Source organism: Amborella trichopoda, chromosome 11 (genome assembly GCF_054954075.1).
Source record: "Amborella trichopoda isolate Santa Cruz 75 chromosome 11, AtrichopodaSantaCruz75HAP2 v2.0, whole genome shotgun sequence".
Classification (NCBI taxonomy): Eukaryota; Viridiplantae; Streptophyta; class Magnoliopsida; order Amborellales; family Amborellaceae; genus Amborella; species Amborella trichopoda.
Window position 1 is genome coordinate 4983950 of NC_142346.1, and position 8946 is coordinate 4992895.

Genomic DNA, 8946 nt, shown 5'->3' on the forward strand with positions numbered 1-8946 from the left:
ACCAAACTCTATATAAAATGGGTTGATGTACATGGTGATGCATCAAGTTACGAAGGTTTAGGAATATATCAATCCTAGAAACACCAAAGCCTTCTTTAGTATTGGATAACCAAAGGCACACATTTTAAACCACCTTCTCTTGGACTTGAACTACCTCTAGACACCTCCATAAAAAAACAACTTTATTCCTCTCAAGCCAAACCTCCTATAGAATCGAAGCACTTAAAATCTGTCAAATCAGGACACCTAATTTTGAGATAGAAGGAATAGAGAGTTGGTCGATAATACATATATGCTTTTTAAGAAGAGGTAGCAAGAAACCAATTAATTGTAATGCCCACATCCAAATTGAACAAGTAAAACAATAATGGAGAAATAAATGATCACCTTTCTCCTCATTCTTTTTGTATAAGATGGAGCAATTAACAATAAGTTTTTCCATTCTTTTCAAATTATCCACTATCAATACTTTATTTTAACATAAAGTCTATATTTAACACAAAGTCTATATGAAAAACTGAATTTTATGAGGAACACGTAATTTCCATATATATTTAAGATTAGGCTGCTCTTATCTAGCTTTATCATGGAATAGCAAAGAATATATAGATTTCACTAAAAAAATCCTCATCATTAGTCAATTCCCACATAACCTCATCATCATGACTCCTAGAAATATATATTGACACCAAATCAGTCATAAGATTACAAAATTGAGTGAGCACTCTATCCAATACTCTATTATATATGAATTGAATATCCCAAGTGATCCTATCCGGAGACCAATAGTAAACATCTTCCACCTTGAGAAATTGACCAGTGTTTTTTTTAAAATAGCTCCCTATACTGTATTTTTTGAAGAATTGGTCCAAGCCATTTGTGGTTTTGGAAATTAATAAAAGATCCTCTATCAACCTCCTATCTCACATTCCTCTTAATTTTCACCAAGTTACTCGGGAATAAGACAATACTTAAGAGGATTTTCTCATTCTAAATTTTATGCTTTAGATAAAAGCAATTTAGATATTGAGTTTCAAAACAATTTTATGGTGAGTCGATATATTGATATTTTTCGACTTGCTAACGATGTGTCATTTTATTATTTATATAAGTCTATAATATGTAGTCAAATAGAATTATTTGAATCCAAGGGTTGGAAGATACCGAAGATTAGAACCTAATGGTGGAAGAAAAATTCTGAAATATTGGGTATCCCGATAAATAGGTTTCAAAATCTGGGGTATGGGAAAATTTTCCTTTAATTTTTTTTGCAACTTCGTAAGGGTAACATGAGAAAAAAATAAAAGGACATAAAGGTATTTGGGTCATTTTTTAAGCTGAAAGACAACGCGGTCGCTCGCCATATGATATGTGGGTTCAAGTGCCTGGCGCCAATCGTAATATTATGACGCGGCGCACGCCTTCATTATGAGCCCCCGGCTCGTGAACCGGGCGCTGACCGGTTGATGGACTCTGCGTCAACAGTCACCAGAGGTGCCCGCTCCCACGAGGTCGGTGCCAAAAGGCACTCTCCTTTTCTTCTTTTACGTAAAATGTGTGGTGGCCCTGCAAGACGAAATTGTTTATTTGAACCAATGCAGAAAAACAACAACCTACTATTCATTTACAAATTTACTGAAGGAAAAAATTTATATAAGGATGCTACCTTATAATGTAGAACTACGGATGCTCCTAAAAAATCCATCGGACAATGTAGTTTTAATATTGAAAAACCCTTTGATTGATCATCTCGACATCGAGATGTATGACTATGAAAAATAAAAAGATTTTAAGTCTCAGAAATATTGCATTTGACAACATATTATCTACACCATCCATTTTCAAGATTTTCATATGCTTATATATCTACTTGATTTTAACTATTTTTGAAATTTAAAATTTTATAATTAGATATAAAAATAGATTTTGAGATAATCCTAAGAATATTTTACATCAAAATTATATACCATGATAAAATTTGAAGGAGCACGTTACCTCTACACTTACGGATGCATCCGTATGCAAACTACACCCTTTACTGAATCACCTTTACTCATCTCCAAACTAGTGTTTGAAACCACTACTCGGGTCGAGTAATCGACCCATGTTTGAGCTTAGTAACCCTGCCTAAGCACGGTCGAGTACTAGCAAAAATATGTTAAAAATAAAAATAAAAATAGAAAAAATATATTTGAAGTAAAATTAAACAAAAAAACTAAATTTGGTAAAAAAGCAACAAAAACATAGATTTTTAAAAAATCAGCTTGTGATGGGATATTTTTGAAATTTTTCTAAAAAGATTGGAAAATATAAAAAATAAGTATTCACAGCCAAAATATTTTTCAAGCTTTGTCACAATTATAGAAATATAAAAAATATTAAAAATAGATTTCTTATTTTTTGAAATATTTTATAATTTTTTTAAATACCCCTGAGTTAGACCCCCAACTCGGGACAACTCAGGCTCGGCCACCACCCGGGCCCGAATAACTCGGCGAGTCCGAGCTGATTCGGCCGATTCCAAGCTGCATCTTAGAAACGAGGTCAAACGAAATTGGTTTTTGCCTATTTGTGCAGGAAGGCAAATGGGGAAGCTGAGTCACTCATCAAAAGAGTTCCCTAATCCTATTCGTCTCTTATTGAACAATACACATATGGACAACAGTTTTGTAAGCTAATTAAAAGAACCTTATCGATTACAAAAATTTATGGAGTTTTGAAAGAATCACTTTGTGAATCAATTTGCACTCCAAGATTGACACTGGAATTTTAGGTGGGTTGGATTAACAATTTCTAGAAATGGATATCAGTCTTTTTAAATTGATTATGTAAGTCAAATATTCTTTTGCAAATTAAAGTCAAAATATTGTCCGTACTTTGTTGATTGGAACAAAATGTAAAAATTTGGTCCTGCGGGCCTAATTTATACCCTTCTACGGCTCTCTTCTTTGCTCTTGTTTGAATTTGCTTTTGAAGCTTTTCCCATACGAAATGCAGTTCAAAATTTAGAAGTTATTTTCCAAGTCAAGTGCCATCGTCTTTGAAGGCGCATTAGCAAAAATTGGCTTCATTACTCTCCCTTCTCCTCAACGGAAAAGTTTATATAAAAGTGAGGCTCTAAACAATCAAATTAAGTTGCACCTCAAAAACTTGTTAAAAGAAGTTGTTTCGATGCTAAAAAAAATCTCAAATTGATCATCTCGGCCTCAAGATGTATAGACATGATAAAAAATGGATTTAAAGTCTTCGAAATAATGTATCTTGCAATGCATTTTCGGATCGTCAATTTTCAAGTTTTTCAAGTATTCATAGATCTGCTCGATCTACACTACTTCTAAAGCTTTAAATTTTATAATTAGAGATAAAAATAAATTTTCAAGCCCTCACAAGGATTTCCGGTATTGAAATAACATCTTTCAACATTATTTGAAGATGTGCCTTACTTTGATTATTTAAAGCCTAGGCCTTATACAAACCACACCTTATTTCAAACACCACAATGGGGAATGTATAGGTCCTACAAAGAATTTGATTTTTGGAGGAAAGCGTTGCATGGTCGACATGGGAATTTCGTGGAAACTTGTTTGTCTTTTCTTTCACTGACTTTTGTAGGAAAATAGATACTCAACATATTTTTTTTTCTTGGAAAATGATATAGTGCTCCCCCTTCGTCACTCCAATTTTTGATTTGATATAGAGATCCAAAAAATTTCAAATTCTCTAGACTCATTGGCCATTAAAACTGAAAGTCCAGATTTGACTCTAAATCACGAAGGATTTGAAACATTTTTAAAACCCCTTTTTTATTTTTTAAATTATTTATTTATTATTATTATTATTATTTGAAAAAACTGCATTTGTGACTTTATAAAATGGGTTTAGAAAGTTTTGAAGTCACCCCACCCCTCAAACATGATTTTTGAGGTGGGAGAGCATCAAGTTTGGTGGTCTTTTGGGAACTTTGGTACGGCTGGTTTTGGTGCCTTGATTAGCGACCATAATGACCATATTTTTTGTTTGGGGATAGGTAGGGAGGGGTATCTTAAAAAAACATAAGATAGGAGGTAATGGATAAGTACTCGAGTATATTTTGGTAGTTAATTTTTTGCAAAGATATGGAAGGATTGCGATGATGTATGTGAAAGTGAGTGGGAGAGAGAGAGTACTTTTTTTAGGTAGTTATTTATTTATTTATTTATTTATTTTTTTTATTGTTTTTTGTTATAGTCTATTTAAACGGAGATGTATTTCTTTTATAAACATGAGAATTGAGTAAACTTGATATTTTGAAAAAAAAAAATTGAAATGAATTTTTTTGCAGACTTTGACAGAGGGTATAGTCCTTTTTTTTTTTTTTTAATTTCTCCTTGCATCATTTACTAATTAAAGCAAAATGGTACAATTTTTGGTCTTGCTGGGCTACTCTATGCCCTTCACGGCTCTCTTCTTTCCTCTTGTTTGAATTTGCTTTTCAAGGCTTTTTCTTATACGAAATGCACTTCAAAATCTATAATTTTCCATAGTATTCTCCCTTTTTTTTTGTCATTGACCAAATATTGGGGCATATATAGGCCATGGAAACGATTTGATTTTGTAAAAGTGTTTGGTGAGTTGGTCGACTCACACTATTGTTATGTAGTCTCCTTATAAAACACATCTCAATGAGGTATTTTCGATCCAAAATTTTAGAATTCAATAATCTCAACCATGACAATGATTTAAATTGGATTTTTTTTTTCAAAAAATTATAAATGTTATTTTTTGAATTTATTTTTTCACCGTCCATTTTAATTATTAGTATATGTAACATCTTTTGACATCCATCTCAGAGTTGGACATTAGACAAGGGACCACACAGTAATAGATTAGTCGGCTGACTCACCAAACCCATGTCCTTTTCTCCCGAAGTTTTGTAGAAAAAGAAAAATTCAACATTTAATTTTCTTTGAAAAATGATATCGTGCTTCCCTTTCATCCAAGTCGTATTACTCCAACTTTGAATTTGTACAGAGATCCCAAAAACTTCAAATTCTGTCGACCCATTGGCCATTGAAATTGAAAGTCCAGATTTGACTCTAAATCACGTGGGACAAGAAATATTTCTTTAACTAATTTTTTTTTGACAAATCCGCTTTTGGGGCTTGAAATTTGAAGTATGATTTAGAAACTTTTGAAGTCACCCCACACCTCAAACGTGTTTTTTGAGGTGGGAGAACATCAAGCTTGGTGGTCAAGAGGTGCATGTTATCATTTCCTTTTTAAAAGGGATTTTTTGGGTTTTAATAAATATAAATGGGATATATACTATGAGACCATGCTATAAAGAGATCACAATCACTTAAATGCAAATTGGATGGCTTGGTATGTCACAAAGTTCGAAATTTTTTCTTTATTTATTTACTTATTTATTTTTTTAACTTTGAGTCTCGATTTAGCATCTTGATGGAAGAATGATTGTGACCTTTTTGTACTGAAAATAGATAGTCTCTTTATAATATGATGCATGAATATGCCCTGATGGAATACAGTTGTCTCGCAAGATCATTAAAATCTTTTACTTTGTCCGAAAAAGATCATGCATGAAACATTTTCCATTTATTACTGACTTACCCTTGAGACACAACGTTATGACCACATCCAAACTCTACAATTGAGCTTTGAGGGGGGGTGTCGGCTCAAGGTTAAGCGGTTAAGGTGGTTATGTTGAGTTTAATTCTTACAAGAGGTTAAAGATCCCATCCCCACTAAACTACATAAAAAAAATAAAAAATAAAAAAAATAAATAAATAAATTTCTGAGGGACCCAAAGAATTTTCAAGTCCCCACCAAATGATTATCTTCTAAATGTGATACTTACATGACTATAAAATACCAATTTCCACCATCTTCTACGCTTCAAAAGAAAGGCTTAGGAAGGTAGCTACATGAAAACCTCCCCACCCTTTTTGGGCAAAGTTTAATTTTGATGAAAATGTTAGGGAGAATGGGCAAATCGCAGGCTATATGTGTGGGGGTGGGGGGGAAATGGTTCATAGTATTTGAACCTTGAATGGAGTCCTAAACCACCAAGTCAGGCGATTGAGGCGGAGCTCCTGAGTTTGAGATATGGGCAGCCAATTTTAGCAGGTTCTTTCTCTCAAGTGATCATTGAAGGAGACTCTTTGAATGTAACAAAGTAGTGTAACAATCCATCATCGGTTCCATAGAAGCCGGCTGATACTTCGGCAAAAATTCTCCTTGCTCCGAGAGGGAGGAATATGCTATTTGTTCATGTCAATAGAAAAAGAAATTCTTTAGCAGACTCTCTGGCTAAAGACGCTTCTACACTCTGACTTTTCTCCCTCTCCCACTTCTTTCTCAGTCTCCTTTTCTTTCCCACTCTTCCTTTCTCCCTTCTTCTTTTATCTCTTTCTCCCTTTCTCCTTTTTTTTCCTCTTTGTGACTTCCTCAGCCTCTCATCTTTTTAATGAAATTTAGTTAATTGTTAAAAAAAATTAAAAATAAATTACATAACTGTATTTGTTTACCATTTGGGCTCAAAGCACATTCCATATCCTCCAATCCATTGCCCATTAAAACAACATGCTATCTTCAACTTTGTTTTTAACTAGAGGAACATGCGTGCTTTGCACCTATGCTTAAAGGTAGAGGTGCAATTCCCTCTCAACTTAATGTATCAAAATTTATTCTCAATCACTATTGACATGAAAAAACTAATAAGTACTAAAACATTATGGCTGAAATATGATGTTTCTTTATCTGAGGGTTAAAATAAAATACAAATTTTTACTATAGGGAGAGTTTCTTTTTCAAAAAATATATTGCAGTGAGCGTAGTACGAGTTTAAGAAGTTTATGAATGGGGGAGTTTCCTTTTGAAGTTTTATTTGATTTAGATAATACAAGAAGAGATAAATATCATATTCGATTAGAAGTTAAATAATAAAAGAAAGTCATAAAGCGATTTGTATTTTAATTATTATATTTTTATTATTTTCAACTTTGAATCTCTTTGTTTAAATGGAAGATATATTGAATGAAAAAACTATATAATTTTAGCCTTTTTTGTTTTGTTATGAACTATGAAGAGTTTATTTATGTTTGGAAAAAGTTTATATAACATGTCAACTTTATGTAGAGAAGTAAGGGGCACCTCAAAAATCCTCACGAAAATGTTGTTTAGACATTGGAAAACCCTATGATTCATTAAAAAATAGTCTTTCAAATTTAAAAAATAATGCATCTTGTAATACATTATCTAGATCATCCATTTTCAAAAAAATTTAATGCTTATAAATTGGCTCAATGTAAACAACTTTTGAAGCTTTAAGTTAGATGTAAAAACAGATTTTAAGCCATAATAAGTATTTCCCACACCCAAACTACATCTTTTAGCAATATTTAAAGATACGCCTTTGTTTAAGCTTAACACCCTGTACAACCGCACCTTTAATTTTTTTTTTTTTTTTTTGTTAAGAATGCATCACCATGAACGTACATCACTCCAGGGATGGATTAGAAAACACAGATTTGGATTCATAGTATTGAACAATCGATTAAAACAAAATAGCCTGCATGGTCTTTGTGCGGTTGCTCCCCCATGCAAAAAACTAAGATTTCATGTTGATTCAAATCATTGATTTCTAATTTTCCAAGGACAAAAAATAGTAAAATACCTCAAAATATAGACAATCTCTTCTTAGGGTGTGGTTTGTATAAGGTTGAGGCTCTAAACAATCAAAATATAGAGCGCCTTCAAATAGTATCAAAATAGTATTGAAAATCTTTGTGATGGTCTTAAAATTTATTTTTATATCTAATTATAAAATTTAAAGCTTAAGAAATAGTGTAGACCTAACAGATCTATAAACACTTGATAATCTTGAAAATTAATTTGGCGACAAAATGCATTACAAGATGCACTATTTTTAATGTTGAAATCCTTTCATTTAAGCTTTTGGTTTCATAGTGGCTATATATTGGTTTGGTTGAAGAAGATCAAAGGGTTCAAACCAACTTATTTGTCCTAAAGGATTTTGAGGGTTAGCGGTCGACATCTGTTTCATAAAGTGAGATCAATGGTTCGAACTAATAAGAAAAGACTCAGGCGAGCTAACTTGGACTCGTTAGTTCTCAAGTTGGGTAGTCCGATCCGAGGATCTTAAAAAAAAATTCAGAAAAAGTATAAAAATATCCAAAAAAATAAGAAAATTATATTTAATATGTTTTGTGTCATTTTTGGCAAAGATTGAAAAGTGTTTGGCCAGCAAACTTATTTTTGCATTTTCCTTTCTAAAATGCCCCCTAATTGATTTTTTACAAAAATATTTTGCATTATTTTTTTTAACCTCATTTAGATGTGTTTTGTTTGAGAGAAGTATATAATAAGACCATTTACCTTTAGTACAAGGCTGTTACAATTAATCTTTACCGGATGTGAAGCTGCATTTATTTTATTGACCAAGCTCAAAGTTCAAAAGAAATTTCTTCAAACTTTATGACACACCCGCTATAGAATTTCACATCGGATGGTTGTAAGTAATTGTGAGCTCCTTATACCAAAAGTAAGTGGTCTCATTGTATACAATCCATTTATTTAATTTTACTATAATCATAGTTTTTTTTTCTTTGGGATTTTGTATTTTTTAATTTTTATTAACACTTTTTGGCTTGGCTAGACTTGGACTGAGTCCGAGTTACTCAGCTTGGTTAGGGTTGAGTCTGAGTAGTAGTTTTATTCATTGGTTACTCTCGAGCATCGGAAAAAAAAAAAAAAAAACCAAGCAAGCTAACCTGTTTTTCCTTGTTTGATTAACAAATTATTATTTTTTGGGTAGGTATGCTGAGCAGCACTGAAGGTAAAGAGCAAAAGAAACCAAAACAATGAAGCACTGGAGCAAAATTATGATTTATTATTTTGGCCAAAAAGGACATGAAATAAACACCA